General features: G+C 40.9%; 1 protein-coding gene across 8 annotated transcripts in view; it reads left to right on the top strand.

Annotated features, from left to right (window-relative positions):
* Window positions 1-16879, top strand: part of Kansl1 (KAT8 regulatory NSL complex subunit 1) — a 129511-nt gene that overhangs the window by 16074 nt on the left and 96558 nt on the right. For 2 of the 8 annotated variants that reach the window (XM_021176696.2, XM_021176690.2), the window contains exon 1: window positions 9897-10499. The exons of 5 other annotated variants lie outside the window; for them this stretch is intronic. The gene's annotated coding sequence lies outside the window, so the exon portion shown is untranslated. Of the gene's footprint in view, window positions 1-9896; window positions 10500-16879 lie in introns of those variants that run through there. One more of the 8 variants, XM_021176692.2, reaches the window with a different exon arrangement.

Below are 16879 nucleotides of genomic sequence, written 5' to 3'. Positions count from 1 at the left end.
ACTCACTTTGTAGACCAGGCTGGCCTCGAACTCAGAAATCCGCCTGCCTCTGCCTCCCAAGTGCTGGGATTAAAGGTGTGCGCCACCACGCCCGGCGTATGGGTGCTTTCATATGTCATGTGTTTATATGTGTGCAGTACCGAGGGACACCAGAAGAGGGCGTTGGGTCACCTAGACCTGGAGTTGTAGAAGATTTTTATCCTTTATGTGCCAGTGCTCTTAACTGCTAAGCCATCTCTCCAGCTCTGGCCATATGGTTTTGTTCTCTAATAACTTTGTGTTAACAATAGATTATACAATAACAACAGACTTAGCAACTATAATCCTTTTTTTTATTTTTCTGGGTTCATTTTTGCTTTATTGGGGATTTTTTTTTAAGATTTATTTATTTATTATATGTAAGTACACTGTAGCTGTCTTTAGACACACCAGAAGAGGNTGTCAGATCTTGTTACAGATTACTCCGGACCTTTGGAAGAGCAGTCAGGTACTCTTACCCACTGAGCCATCTCACCAGCCCGGGGATTTTTATAACTATATCATAGAATATTGATCTGTATAATTTTATCATGAGGTTTTGTCTGGTTTTGGTATCAGAGTACTAATGACTCCAGTTGAGATGTGTCTAATTGCCTAAGTACTCAATAAAGATAAAATAAAGGTATAGCTAATGTTTAAAAGTTTGTTACAGAATGAAGAAACCTAGACATGTCTCCTAGGGCAACAGCAAAGACTGGAGAATGAAAAAGACAGAATTCAATACAATTAGATTAGGTCACAAAATTTCCCTTTTGAGACCTTTTGCTTATTTTGAGACATTTAGGGTAGAGGTGACAAGTCCAACACTTTAGATCCCTGTTGCTTACTTGGCTCTTTTAACTTTTCCTTTTATTTGGGGTACTTGCATTGCTACCTCTTATTGTTTATGCTTTAAGTAACACCTAATCTTAGACTTCCTGTGATGATTTAGGCAGTCTTCAGAAAAAGGTGTCACAAGAAAGAATTGGAAGCATAAGCCTACTAAAATTCTACTGATTGATCTTTGGCAACTATTAGCTTTGTTTCCCCCTTCTCCCCTTTTTCTTGAGACAGGGTTTCTCTGTATAGCCTTGTCTGTCCCAGAACTCAATCTGTAGACCGGGCTAGTGCTTTGATCCCCCCCCCCATGCCCCCCCACCCCCATCCCCATTTAAAATAACATTGGAGGGCTGGAGAGATGGATTAGTGGTTAAAAAAGAACTGGCTGCTCTTCCAATCCTGAGTTCAATTACCAGCAACCACATGGTGGCTCACAACCATCTATAATGGGATCTGATGCCCTCTTATGTCGGTGTACATGCAGATGGGGCACTCATATACATAAAATCAATAAATCTAAAAAAAAAAACATTGGATAGATAATAATGTTTTTGTGTTTATGTACCATGTATTTTCTAATCATCTCCTTCCTGCCCCCCTACCTCTGGAGCTTGATAAATGTTTACAGATGAAAGAAAATGAATAATAGAGCTTTAAAGTTATGTCCACTTTTAGTGACATTTAAAATAGAATGGGGAATTGTAGAAGAATTTTAATCTAGCAACATGGCTGCTCTGGCAGCTCTGTGTGAGCTGGCTGGAATATAGACATACCCTTAGTACCATCCTTTAATCCCAAACAATATAGGTAAAGTAAGTTTGTAGAGGGAAGAAGCCATATTTCCAAGGTTATGTCTAATTTGAGGGCTTTTCAGGCAGTTCTGTTCACTTCAGTTGAGTTCAGGCAATACAATGGCGTTCAGATGAGTTCAGCAGCTGAGTTTGGTTGAGTTCAGTTCAGAGCCAGTTTTATTGGGATATTTTTACAGAGACAGGTTGCGTGAATACATAACAAACCACAAAATGAAAAGGAGCCAGAAGATTAGAACAGATTGCCAGAGTTAGTTTGAAGCCAAGCAGAGAAATTCAGTCAGAAGCTAATAAGAGAAGCCGGTTTGAATCAGTCAGCTTGGAGAGTAGTTTGGGCCAGAAGAGCTGAGTTCAGAAAGAACTAGAAAGGGTGAGCTTATTTAGCAGTAAGCCTCTGAGACAACAATTATATTTAGCGAATAAAAGTTAAATTGACAGGGGATATATAGCACAGTTGTTACTTGACTGTGTATTTAGCCTGTTTGAAACTTTTTGGGTTCAATCTACAGTAACTCCCCCAAAATTTTTTAGTTAAGAATATACATATTGGACTGGAGAGATGGCTCAGGGGGTAAGAGCACTAACTGTTCTTCTGAAGGTCCATAGTTCAAATCCCAGCAACCACATGGTGGCTCAAACCATCTGTAATGTGAACTGACACCCTCTTCTGGTGTGTCTGAAGACAGCTACAGTGTACTTACATATAATAATAAATAAACCTTTGGGCCAGAGAAAGCAGGGCTGGAGCTAGCAGAGGTCCTGAGTTCAATTCCCCAGTAACACATGATAGCTCACAACCACCTGTACAGTTACAGTGTACTCATATATATAAAATAAATAAATCTTTAAAAAAAAGAATATAGGTATTGTCATTGTTATAAAACTATAAATACTAGTAACAAGGTTTTATTTTAAATTTTATTTTACTTATTTTAAAGATTTATTTATTTTATGTATAAGAGTACACTGTAGCTATACTGATGGTTATGAGCCATCATGTGGTTGCTGAGAATTGAATTCAGGACCTCTGCTCCCTCCAGCTGGCTCCATTGGCTCCAGCTTAAAGATTTATTTAATATTATATATACATACACTGTAGCTGTCTTCAGATGTACCAGAAGAGGGCATCAGATCTCATTATGGATGGTTGTGAGCCACCATGTGGTTGCTGGGATTTGAACAACCTTCAGTGCCCTTACCTGCTGAGCTATCTCTCCAGCCCGATTTATTTATGGATGGATGGAAATAGGGTCTTGCTCTGTGTCCCTGGCTGTCCTGGAACTTGCTATGTAGACCAGACTGGACTACAGCTTACAGATCCATCTACTTCTGCCTCCTAAGTGCTTAAAGGTGTACCACCATGCTCAGCTAGTTTTGATAGTACTACCATAGATATTCCAGGAATTGTGAGGTGTTTTTGTTTTGTTTTTTTTTTTCCCTTCCCCCTTTCTTTTAGCACAATTTTGTTTGTGTCTAGGCTGGCCCAAAATCACTATATTATCCAGGCTGTCCATGAACTCATGATTCTTCTGTCTTACTCTCCCCAATACTAGGATTACAGGTATGTAGTAGTATCATGCCTAGTAAAGTATTTGTATCTTTTAAAAATTATTTTAGATTTATTTACTTTGTACAAAACGTTTTGCTTGCATATATGTATATGCATACCTGTTACCTTGCAAAGTCTGAAGAGGGTGTTGAATCCTGCAACTGGCATTATGGATGAGTGTGAGGCATTATATCGGTACTGGGAATCAAAACTAGGTCCTTACCCTGTCCTGAAAAAAACCAAAAAACCAAACCAAAACCAAAACCAAAACCAAAACAAAATCCTAGGTCCTTTGCAGCCATGTCTAATTTGTCTTTGCTTTTTAAAGTAGGGTCTGGCTGTGTGAATGAGGCTGGCCTGTACGTGATATCCTCCCACCTTGGCCTCCTGAACAGCTGGGACTATAAACAAAATAACAGCATGCCTGGCTTTCCACAGAAAATAGTTTCAATTAATATCATATGGTTTTTATTATGTGCTTAAAATTAGTTCATTTGGAATAATTTTGTTAAATTTGTGTTTTAATGTCTTAATGTGATTTCAAGAATTAGTTTGGAATATTGTTGAAAATGATCTGAATTCTGTATTTTGTCAGTCTAACTCAAAAAAATTTTAAAAATGCTTTGGAAATGAGAGGGTTTCTGTATAGATAAATGATAGAGATAAGACAGGAACTTTAGTATTTCCTGAATTTCAGCCATGCTCACATGTTCTCAGAAACATAGTATTGTTTTGATCATTTTGTACCCATGATGGATTTGTTAGATGTCTTTAGGTTTTGTCATCTGAACAGAGGCTATATCTGTGTAGGCTTTGCTGTGTGTGCCTCTCTATGAATGGCCTGAACCAGTTGCTCTGCTATCCTCTTTCTCCAAGTGCCTCCAAAATCTTATTGATATAGTGGTCTTCTCTGCCAGGCAAGGTAGTATAAATTTGGGATCCTGTCATTTGGGAGGCTGAGGCAGGGGCTTCATGAGCTCAAGGCTAGCCTGACATGTGAGACCCTGTCTCAAAGAACAAATCAACACTAATCATAAATAAAGAAAAATCCCTCTGTTTTGGAAAAGATGACAGCTTTGTGTATTGTTACATAATTGTGTTTATTGTGGCAGAAGTATTTCTGATTTTATTACAATGTTTATTTAAATTAATACTCTGAACCAAGCCCCCCCCCCCCAGTGTCTCTTATCCTAGATCTATCTCCCCCCCACCTTGTTTCTCTGTGTAGCCTTGGGTGTCCTAAAACTTTCTGTGTAGACCAAGCTGACCTTGATCTCAAGAGATCTGCTTGTCTCTGCCTCCCATGTGCTGGGATTAAAGTTGCCACCTATGTTTTGGGATTAAAGGTGCATATCACCATGCCTAGCCTTTTTGTTCAGTAGCTTCAGACATTTCTTATTCTATCACTGTATACTCTTGTGTATACATAGAACCCTAAAATCAAAGGCTTAAGGAAGAGTAGCTCAGTGGGTAGGTGCACTATTGTATAAGCACAAGGACCAAGTTTGAACATCCAGCACCTGCATAAAAATGTACTGTGTGTGTCTGGGGTCAAAAACAGGCAGACCTAGGAGTTTGGTGACCCAGCAGCCTAGCCAAAATGGGTGAACTTAAGGTTCAGTGAGAAATCTCTCTCAAAAATTAATGTAAAGTACTGGGCAGTGGTGGTGCACACCTTTAATCCCAGCACTTGGGAGGCAGAGGCAGGTGGATCTCTGAGTTTGAGGCTACCATGGTCTACAGAGTGAGTTTCAGGACAGCCAGGACTATACAGAGAAACATTGTTGTTTTACAGAGAAACATTGTTTCGAAAAATCATTAAAAGGGAGGCCGGGGTGGAGGTATAAAGCCATAGAGGAGTGAGTATACCTGAGGTCTTCCTCTGGTGCCCTTATGGCCATGTGCATTCGCTTTGCATGTATAATAGTCCCCAACACACACACACACACACACACACACACACACACACACACACACACACACACACGGTAGGGGGAGGTGTGGTTGAGGATTGATGGACCTCTCCATTGCAAGGAACAGCTGTGTCATGTTTCAAAATCCCTAGATCTTCTCTGCCATCAGAGCAGGTTTTATGTTTTGCTATTGTTTTAGAATTGTCAACTGACTTATGAAAATTATTTATTGATTGATTTCGACACAGTTTGATGTATCCCATGCTGGCCTTCAAATCTCTGTGTAGATGATAACTCCTACCTCCACTCAAGTGTTGGGTTTACATTTGGGCCTGTCGTGTCTGGTGTGTGTAGTGACAGACATGTAAGGTGTAAGGTGATCAGTCTGCCAATGATGGACTCACCCTTTCTGGCTCGGGATTTCCTACATTAGACTCCTGGATAGCTGTGATGATAGTGTGCCACTGTGGTGCCTTGGGTTGAATTTTGATGCTATCTTTTGAATTATTCTCAGTTTATTTTTTGTTTTAGAAGTATGTTTAGAGTTAGTGTTTTTAATGTTACTGTTTTGTTTTTGCTATAGCTAATTCATAAGTTGCTTTAGAATTAATGTTTTTTTCTTAATATTAAATCATTTCTATGGTGATAGGATATATTTATGTAATTCTGGAGCTGGAGTATGAGGAGGAAAATTACCTTAATTTTTTTTTTTTAAAGATTTATTTATTTATTTATTATATGTAAGTACACTGTAGCTGTCCTCAGACACTCCAGAAGAGGGAGTCAGATCTTGTTACAGATGGTTGTGAGCCACCATGTGGTTGCTGGGATTTGAACTCCTGACCTTCGGAAGAGCAGTCGGGTGCTCTTACCCACTGAGCCATCTCACCAGCCCTTAATTTTTTTTTTAAGGTGGGGTTTATAAAAGAAAAGCTATACCTTTTTTGGAAACAGCTTTTCATGGAGTACATACTCTAAAATAAGAGAAATTAATCTTTGTTACTATCTTAAGGTGTGAGAAACCTAACTTCACCTGTTTTAAATAATCAAATGTTTCATTGTTTTGTTTATAGCTGGAATTGCAGAAGTCATGCAGATGTCAGAATTAATTGTTTGATGTAACTGTCATCAGAACGAAGACTCTTGGCAGATATCCATTCTGCCTGCTTTGATGCTGATAGCCTCCTAAAGAAATAAAATATTTTAATAGTTTAAACTATTTAGTGGCAGTGGGGGCGGTGCTAAATTTTTGTTTTTCCCATCTCATATTAAGATGAATGGTTTCTTCTTGGTTCTTTCAGGGTCTTCGTAGGTAGCTTTCACTCTTACCTCATGCTCAGTCCTAACTAATCCCAAGTAAAAATATTTGCCCAGGATAGAATGGATATTGAGCACATCAATTATGACTGTTCTAATAGGTTATAAATGTGGATTTTGTTTGTTTGTTTGAAGCAAGACCTCACTGTGTGGTACTTGATGGTTTGGAACTCACTATGTAGACCAGGGTAGCCTGGCAATTTGTCGGTAATCCTCCTGCTTTTGCAACCCAAATGCTGTGATCATAGATATGTGCTACCTTGCTTGTGTTTGCTTGTGTGCTTTTTGAGGCAGGAGTTCTCTGTAAAGTCCTAGCTATCCTGGAAGTTCTGTAGTAGACCAGGCTGGCTTCAAACTCAGAAATCTGGCCCCTCTGCCTCCCAAGTGCTGGGTAGGATCAACATCCTGAACCATCAAGCTCAGCTTTGTGTGCATGTTTTAATCAGCCTTATCATGCATTGTTTCTCTGGGGGAATTTTGTTTTTTCTGTGTTTTAGCACTCCCCCAATTCTGGGCTCCATGTCTTGTCTTCCCTCTTTGTGTACCAGCAAGCATATGGATTTTATATGACTTTAGCTGGTCTAGAAAGTCTATGTGTTGGTGTATAGCTAAGGATGACCTTGAATGCCTGATCTTCCTGGATCCACCGTGGGATTGATAGAATTTGAGAAGTTGTCACCAAGCTTGTCTCTAGAGGAGGTTTTTAGTTTTTTTGTTTTGTTTTCAAGACAGGGTTAGCCCTGGCTGTCTTGGAACTCACTCTGTAGACCAGGCTGGTTTGAACTCAGAAATCCTCCTGCCTCTGCCTCCAGAGTGCTGGGATTAAAGGCGTGCTTCACCATGCCTGGCTTAGAAAGAAATACATTTCTTTTTCAAAACCTCCTCTGTGGGCGTGGTGGCGCACGCCTTTAATCCCAGCACTTGGGAGACAGAGGCAGGAGGATTTCTGAGTTCAAGGCCAGCCTGGTCTACAGAGTGAGTTCCAGGACAGCCACGGCTACACAGAAACCCTGTCTTGAAAAATCAAAAAAAAAAAAGAAGAAGAAGAAGACTTCAGTCTAGTGGTGCATGCCTTTAGTCCCAGCATTCTGGAGGCAGGGGCTGTTGGATCTCAGAGTTCAAGGCCAGCCTAGTCTACAGGGAGAGGACAGCCAGGGGTACATGAGAAACTCTGTCTTATGTATAGATTTTTGTCTGTGGTTGCTCATTTTAAATGCAGTTGTTCATACACTTGGTACTTAGTTTTGTTGTTGTTTTGTGTTTTTGTATTTTCATTTTTTAATTGGACTGGTTATAGTGAGATTCAGGAACTCTGGACTTTCATGCTTTCCCCAACCCCACTGAATGCTGGAATTGGATGCGTGTGCCAATGTGCTTGAGTTAGGTAGTGAAGTTTCTGTTGTGGTTTTTTGTTTGTTTGTTTTGCTTTTGTTTTTTGAGATAGGGTTTCTCTGTGTAGCTCTGGCTGTCCTGGAACTCACTCTGTAGACCAGGCTGGCCTCGAACTCAGAAATCTGCCTGCGTGTCTGTACCCAGCTGTCACAGAACTCAGTATGTAGAACAGGCTGGTCTTGAACTCACAGAGTTCTCCTGCATCTCTTTTCCTAGTGCTGAAATTATAAATGGCATGCAGCACCATGACTGTCTAGATAGTCAAGATTTTAAGAGTTGGGATAGTTAATAACATGTTATAAAGAGTTTCTTTCACTAATATTTAAGAAATTAAATTTAATATTGTAGAAAGCTTTGCCTTATTTTCATTCAGCTAATTTAGATTTTGTTATCTTCAGATTAGGGCTCTAGGTCACCATCTGTTGGTCCTGTAATTATGTATAAACATCCTCTGTGGCATTACTGTTTATGTGGATATATATGCGCTCTCAGGCACACACACATACACACACATGCAAACACACAATCTTACCTGTATTATAAGTTTAAAAGCCCAAACTATTGATCTTTTTTGGATGCATATGTAAATATGTATACATCTATCAGTTTATCGCTGTGTATTGACTCTAGGTTGTCTCCTGCCTTTGATATTTGAAAACCAAGATCATATTTGAGAGTGTAATTTTAAAAATGCAGATGGAAATTCAAGAAAAATATAAATGCAGATACTGCAGAAACTTGGTGAGTTAGAGACTTTGTGGGCTAATGAAAACTGGTCTATAACAATAGTTTTTTTTGAGGAGCTGAAGTGACACATAACACCGGATACTGGTTTGGTAAACCACACAAAGTATTGAGCATTTTACATCTTCCTTTTTGGTAGACTCTACTCTTCTCATCTGCTGAGCTTGGTGATTTAGTTGTTGGAACAAGTTTTATGCTATTTGATTTTGGTGAGTCCTAATAATCGTTGGACATCGTTAGCTTTAAAGGGTGGTGGATTTGTACTGTATCACTTTGCGTTATATTAAGTTTTCTAAGTCCAGAAAATGTTCTCTTATATTAAACCTTATTTGGGAGGAAGGCACCGATATCGTGCTGACAGACTAGAGTCAAGAGTAATTAGGTGCCACTACTTTTAAGTCAACGCTGGTAGGAACATGACAGGTTTGCTTTGTTGTTCATTGTTAAACTTTTAGCGGGTCTGTGAACTTTAATTTGGTAGTAGCAGGAAACAAAAACATTACTGTGTAATGAATGCGTTTTTGCCTATTTTGGAGGATCTGACAAATCAAGAAGCCTAAAACAAGACGCGGGCTTAACGAAAACTACAGTTCCCAGCGGGCCCGGCGCTGGTGGGCCATCATTTCCCCTCTAGCTCCCAGCTGCCCCTGCCCGGGCTAGCCCCGAGTCGGTCCTAGCTCGCGTCTGCGCAATGGCGTCCGCTTATTTTTTGGTTTGGCGGCTGCAGAGCGTGGCGCTAGGGCTAGCAGCCAGCCGTGTGCTGCAGTGTACAGAGCAGGGTGTAGGACAAAGGGCGGGTGGCAGGGACCGCGTCACTGGTCAAGGAGCTTCCTGCCCGTCTCAGAGCACGCTTGGCCCTGGGGTAGTGTGGCCGCAGCAGCTTCTTCATTCACTGCACACACAGTTCTTCGCTCACGTCCTCTAGCTCTGCTGTGTCAGTCCGCCCTCCCCTCAAACCGGCGCGCAGCACCGCCAGCCCCAGAGCCGAGGGAATGTGACGGCGTCAGCGCCTCAGGTTAGCCTCACCTCGATCGAAGCGAGGGCCCCGCGTCGCTTGCCGCAGTGCCGCGTGTCGCTGGTGCACGTATCAGGCACCAGGCACCGGTTTCCGCAAACAGAGGCGCAGAAGCAGCGGCCGCGGCGAGGAGCCATGACTGAGGCGGCGGCGGCCGCGCCTCCTGGCAGCCCGCGGGGGCGGCGAGGCGGGCGCCCCCTGGCGGCGCGCCGGGGCGGAGCGGCCCGCCGCAGCCGCAGCCGGCGGAGGCGCTGCTGTCCCTCCTCCCCGTGTCCCCGGCACTCGCCCGCTCGCTTGCTCGCTCCATTCTCCCTCCGCTTCAGATTAAAGGGGGGGAGGGAAAAGGAGCTCGGCCGCCATTTTCCCAGTGCCGCCGCCGCCACCGCCACCGCTCGCCGAGCCGGCGGGAGAACCAAGCGCCGTAGCGAAGCCGACTCGTCTCGCCGCGGCGGCTTGGGGGGCGGCCGAAGTGCGCTCCCCGGCCGGGAAGAAGCGCCCGGGGTGGCGGCCGGGGTACGGGCGCGGGCTGCAGACGGCGGCGCTTGTTTGTGCGGGGCGGGGGGGGCAGCTCTACCCTCTGCCCCCGCCCGCCCGCCGGGGCTGCGGTCCCCGGCCGTGCCCAGGCCGGGCCGGAACGGAGGAAGGCCGGAGAAAGGGCCCGAAAGAGAAGAAAAAGCAGCCGCTCCCCGCCGCCGCCTTCCCCTCCCCCTCCGCCTCGCCCCCCCGCCCGGAAAGTCAGGGCGGCTCCGGGCGCCGGGGGGGAGGAGAGCGGCGGGCCCGGCCGGAGCAGCAGCCGCGCGCCCCCGCCCGCTGGTCCTCGGCGCCCAGGCCGGGGGGCTGTTTGCAAACTGCGCCCATTTTGTGGGGCCGAATCCGCCCGGGCTACGCTCCTCCATCACGTGGTAGGTGCTGCTGCTGCTCCTTTCCTCCTCCTCCCGCTGCCCTTTCTCCTTCTCCTCGCTCTCCCTGTGGTTCCCATTTCTCCCTCTCTTTGTTAGTTGTAACTAGAAAGGCTGGGCAGGGGAAGAAAAATCCCCGGAACTTTAAATGGCCTCTTCGGGCTTCCCCGCTGCGGGTCCGGGCTGGGAGTCGCCCCAAGGGCGGGGGTGTGCGGGGGCCCTTCCCCACCAGCTGCCGCCTCGTTCGCTGGGCTTTCCTTTGGCGTTCTATTTAAAAAGGCGGCCTGGAGAACCTGGTTTATTTCCGAAAAAAACAAAAACAAAAAGACCAAAAACAAACTCTTGCTCTCGCCTTGAACTTCTCTTGACTGCAAAAGGTCTTTCTTTGCTCAAACACATCTTGCATGTCTGTCTCACGGTTTGTATCACAACTCTGATTGTTAACATTTTTTGTTGCTTAAATATTGAGGTCATTTGCGTTTTCGGATCTAGTCTCAGGCAGCCCTTTTTTTCAACTAAAGAGGAAGAGGCATTTATTTGCTTTTAAGTGAGTTGGAATCTTACTGCTTTTGGGGGGGCCTGTTTTCGGACTGACTGCCTTTGATTCTCAGCAAATAGTTTATAATTGTTTTCCGTATTGTAAACAATCTGACTCCCATGTTTTACCTAGAAATCCTTTTGTTTTCCAATGTTGGAATCCCAATGTGGATTTTTAGAGAAACTCGTTACTTAACTATTGCTTATTGATTGCCTTAGGGGAAAAGGGGTGACATGATGGCGCCACTTTAAATTGCTCTTTCCTCCGCCTGTTTTTTCCTCCTTTATCCTGGAGGTCACTGGAGCATTTTCCGTGACCTATTAATAAAACCGCACTTGAGGGTGTTAGCTGTACAACTCTTAGGGGTTAGAATTTGGTACCTTAAGGATTGAGAAACCCGAATCCTGCAGTCCCCAAAGTTAAGAGAAATCTCGCTAGTCCTCCAACCTAGCTTTCCTCCCCTCCATTCACAATCCTGGTGTTGCCATATCCTTCATCACGTGGCTAGCAATCATTGTGGGGTTTTGTTTGTTTGTTTGTTTGTTTGGGGGCGGTGTAAATATTTTAAGCTGTAGCCAAGTAAGTGTCCCTCTGCCCATTAGAGAGATCACAATGCTTTAGGGTTTTTTTTTTTTTTTAATACATTCGGAGAACATTTTAAAATAAACGATAAAATTACATAATCCTTGCCTTGCATAATCATGATATAGTTACAGAACTTCTTCTCAAAAGTACTTTCAATCAAGTAGGGAAAATCGTTATATTAAAATGATTTCTGTTTCTTAGAATGGTCTGCAGTTTATATTTCCCACCCCACCTCCCTTTTTTGTTTTTGTTTTTAAGGTCATTTGAAGTACCAGTATTTACAAAAGCATAAAGTGGGCGTGTTTCCCTTTCCTCTCTTCTATGGTCTGTACTTGGTTTCTTGTCTTACTCTCTTACCAATTTAGAAATTTTTAATTAACTGCAGCTGTTGTCAGTTGAGACTTTTTTTCTTCCTCTGACAGTGGATACTTCTGATGTGTTTCTTTGTTGCATTTTTGATAGAGAAGTTTTTAATTCTAGTTTTCGAACCTTCTTACTTGGTTGTTTATTATAACTTCTTGTAAATATTAACTATAAAATGCTAAAGTACATTTTTTTTCTTTTTCTAGGTAAGTTACTAGCTTCAAAAAGTAAATATAAATTCTTGGGTATGATTAATCTGTTTTCTCCTGATGTATGTTATCAATGACTTGGGCCATTTTCTTTGCTAACAGTTACATCATGTCATGTGATAGGTGCAGTGTGATGTGTTGCTCTAAAAATATTGCGAGGTAAAAATGCTCATCCTTTGGAAATTTAAACAATGTATTGTAACTATTCAGTAAGGACCCTTAGTCATGGAATCCTGAATTAGATTTCCACTAGGTTTAGCCAACCAAGTGTACAGTTCTTTTGACCTTTAGAATATTTGATTTGATTTGTTAGTGACCTCGGAACTTGAGGTGGTTTGACATTATTTTTGAAGTGTGATCTACTTGGAACCATTAACAATCACATAGATTCTTAAAATCTTTATTCTGATGAAGGTAGTTATTTAATTAAGTGTATGTGATGAAAACATTTATGATTTGTTTCTGTACACAATTAAGTCATCAGTTCTATGCAGATTTTGAGATAAATTGGAGGTTTGGTTTTCCTACCTATAGGAATCTGCAAGTATTGGGTTGCTGTATCTTTCCTGAAAACATAATTCAGACCATTAGTGTCTGACTTTCATGTTCATGTAATATTAAATCTGCAGAGCACTCTTTGACTTTTAGATAATTTACTGTCCTGTCAAGGAAAATTCTGGAAGCTAGGAAAGAGTTTAATTTATTTGGACTTTTATTAAGGTGAGAAGAAAGAATATTGTATTTTTTTTCTCCTTCAGATACCACCGATGTCTTTTTTTCTCTAGTAATGCTACACTGTAATCAGTGTTTCTGTATAGTATAGCCCCTGGATTTTGACCAAATCTAGTTTGGCCACAGATTTTAATTACTTTTACAGTGAACAAATTTGGGGTTTGCTGTGTTTGATATGAGCTATTTTATGTGATCTGTAAACAAGGCTTTTGTAGGTGGTGATGCCTATTTTCAAAGGCATTTTAGTATTGAGTTGTTGTAGCTGTGAGTGAAATTGTTTCCTTATTTTAGAAAAATAATTTTTCAAAATGCTCTTTAAAACATTATATTGTACAGAGAAAGCTTTGGGTTTAAATGGTGTGTTTTCCTATTCAGTTTCTTTGGGTGGGGGTGGAAGGTTCCTAGGACTCATCTTTCCCACCACCTTTTTTTGGTGAGGCAATTAAGACAGAAATGAAAGTGTCTTTCTGGAAAAATTTTTGTGTAATATATATATATATATATATATATATATAGAGAGAGAGAGAGAGAGAGTGTGTGTGTGTGTGTGTGTGTGTATTGTATTGTATTGCCTCGTGTGTGTGTGTGTGTGTGTGTGTGTATTGTATTGTATTGCCTCTAGTTCTAAGACCTGTCTATTTCTTGATCTAGATGGAAAGAAGTAGTGTAGATTAAGTATAGCTAGCAGTTATCTCTGGTTATTTCTATGACCCACAATTCTCTTCTCAATCTATATATAAAACTCAAAAGGTAGTACTTCCTATCTCTTCTGGCAGACGTGAAATGTTGATGCCCTCTACTTACAGTACTTTCCTAATTTCTATTGTCTTTTGTTGTTGTTCACCTCAGTTTTTGAGCTTACATTTTGAGAAATGGAAGTACCAAGAAGAGTCCTACTTTTGTCTGAATTTCTACACTCTGGTAGTAATGTTTTTGCACAACTTTAGTGTCTGTAAACTAAAGAGTTTATTAATAAACTATAGAGTTTATTAGGTTTGAAACTATAACTATGTCTGTTCAGGTTGAAAAATAATTCTTCCTGTAGATTCTTTTTAAAAACTGAAATAACAAAAGTTTTTGTTTTGCTTTGTTTTTTTTAAGGTAAAGGGAAATGGTCCAAATCTTGTTTGCACTAGGATAGCAGGCCAGGTGTTGGGGCATTTTATTTGAGACATCTGCACTGTACTCTATAAAGAGAACAAGAAAAGGACACTAATGTAAAATATCCTTCCTGAGACCAGAACAGCCTAACTCATGAAGGAAGGAGCTTATTTAAAATGAAGAAAAGAGGACAAAGACAGGTGGTTTACAACTAAATAGTGGAGAAAGTGCTCTGGCATCATGTTTATGTTTAGTCACAGGTCTGGCCCTTTGTGTATAGGCTATTAGAAAACCTTAGCTAGATAATAATAGTGACTCACCAAAACGCTTGGAGTCAAAAGTACAGTAGATTATTTTATTTTATTTATTTATTTACTTTGGTTAAGCTTTATTACATTTTTGGTAGGGTAAAGGTGAAGCCAAAATGTAAAGTGGAAACCAACTTCCACAAATTAGAGAGCATAGCTAGCTGGTGAATGAAAAACAAACTTGGAAGCCAATTGGAATGGCACATACCTTTAATCCCAGTATGGGCAGTGGATCTCTGAGTTTGAGGCCTACATGGTCTATGTAGTAAGTTCCACGACAGCCAGAGCTACAAAGTGAGACCTGTCTTAAAAAAAAACAAACAAACTTGAATGAATAGTCTGCTTGAAAAATTTAATGATTGTATATGAAGATTTTAATGAATAGTATAAACTTTTATGAACCAAGTAAGTTTGTTTTTTCATGATTGAAGGGGACATTTTAAGTGGTTTTTTTTTTTCAGATTTTCAAAAATATGTATTTATTAGTTATTTGTATGTGTGTCTACATGTGAGTGTGTAATTCCTGCAGCAGGAATTATGGGTGGTGTGAGCTGCCTGATATGGGTGCTGGGAACTGTAAGTGGTCTTAATGGCTGAGCTGTCTCTTTCCCTCTTTAAACTTTAATCCTCTGTTGGCTACCACGGTTTTGGCAAATGCTAATTGTTTAATAAAAGTTGCATCTTGTTTGTGGTGCTAAGCTGTAATACCAACCCTTAGTTTTTCAAAACATGGTCTATTAGGCAGGCCTCCAGCTCACTACCAGTAACTTAAGAACCTTGCATCAGCCTCTGGGAGGTGGGATTATATCCTGTATGCCAACATTCCCTACATAAAATTTTTTTCTACAAATCTTTTTAAGATTTCAAACTAACTTCATAGAATTTTAGGATTTGAATGATTTCTACCACAGAATTATTTATACAATTACTGGCTCTGAATTTGTTTTCTAGGGTTTTGTATTTAAATTTCTTCTCTAAATGATGGAGTCAGGATGCAGAGTTGAGCTAAATTCAGTGTAATTTTTGCTACTGTACATTGTTACTTGAACCAGAAATTTGAACAGAGATTTTAGTTATAAATTTAAATATAGTAGATTTTGTTCTTATTTGGAAAAGGGGGCATGAATTTGATGAGGTTTCTCACCTTTTAGTTTCTTCTAAAAAACAACAACAACAAAATAGCAGTTTAAGGTCAGACCTGGTTAAATTCAGTTGGAGGGGAAATGTTGAGGAATAACATGATTGAGTAACAATGTTGTCAACGGATACCCACATTCTCTCATTACTTTTGTTTGGCCTTTATTGACTGATTGTTAGTACTAGAGGGTCTGAGGGATTGGGACTGATGAGTTTCTGAGTTTTTAGCATTTACTAGTGCAGAGATTTTATAGAAGTGGGGGAGGAGGGAGGAAGGGGAGACTCTAGATTAGTAGAATGCTTGCTTAGCACTTGTCAGGCCCTGGGTAGGATCTCTAGACACATGCACATGCACCCAAACTCACAAAGATATATTCTAAGTCTTGAGAGTTTGACTATGCTGTTCATATGTGGAGAATAGGGACTAGATATAGACCTTAAATATGTGTGCATGTGTATACTTGTACTTTTTGTAGTTGGTAATTTATTCCACACTATCTGGTCTTGGGCTTGTCAGTAGAACAAAAGAAGGCTACTAGTATAAATTTTTAACATTTCTCTGGCATTGGAAAATATTTTTAATCAATCAATTTAAGGGAAAAAGTTGGTTTTGGTAGGATTTCTGGAATTTAACTGTGAATCATGAAGAACAGTTCTTTTCTTTTTTAATTGGCTTGGGTTCTTCAAGAAGTTTTAAATTTTAGGATTGTTCAAAGTCACTAGGTTTGTTAGAGATAAAAGTTCTGTGCTTTTGTATCTGAACTTAAGACTGGTAAGGAATTTGAATTCACAATAGGGTAGAAATAGATAAGCACTGTTAATAGTTTGATTATATAATCATCCTTCAAAAAATTACATCTGGGGCTGGAGAGATAGCTCAGGGGTTAAGAGTACTTCCTGTGTTTGCAGAAGCCTGGCGTTTGGTTCTTAGTATCCATGCTAAGTGGCCTCACCTGTACCACCTGGACCTCCAGCTCCAGGGAGTCCAGTGCTGCCTTTTGGCCTCTCTAAGTGCACACAGACAAATATTACAAATTCTCACATTCCCTTCTCTCTTTGTTTCTGTGTCTTATATACAAATTGGCTCAAACTTCTTAGAGGGCTTTATATTTTTAAAATTTAAGCTATTTTTTAAAATTACTATTCTTAAGTGAAGAGATTAGGTATAGATATCTGTGTATCCATGAAAATACTTCTGTTGGGTAGGTTCCTAAAAGTGTAGTTGCTAGATAACATTTTGAGTTATTCCATTTAAGATTTGGTAGACTGGAGCTGTGATGAAAGGATGGACCATCTAGAGACTGCCATATCCAGGGATCCGTCCCATAATCAGCTTCCAAACGCTGACACCATTGCATACACTAGCAAGATTTTGCTGAAAGGACCCAAATATAGCTGTCTCTTGTGAGA

The sequence above is a fragment of the Mus caroli genome, chromosome 11 (assembly GCF_900094665.2).
Source record: "Mus caroli chromosome 11, CAROLI_EIJ_v1.1, whole genome shotgun sequence".
Lineage (NCBI taxonomy): Eukaryota > Metazoa > Chordata > Mammalia > Rodentia > Muridae > Mus > Mus caroli.
Note: the sequence above shows the minus strand (reverse complement) of the source record. Positions and strands in the feature narration are given on the sequence as shown.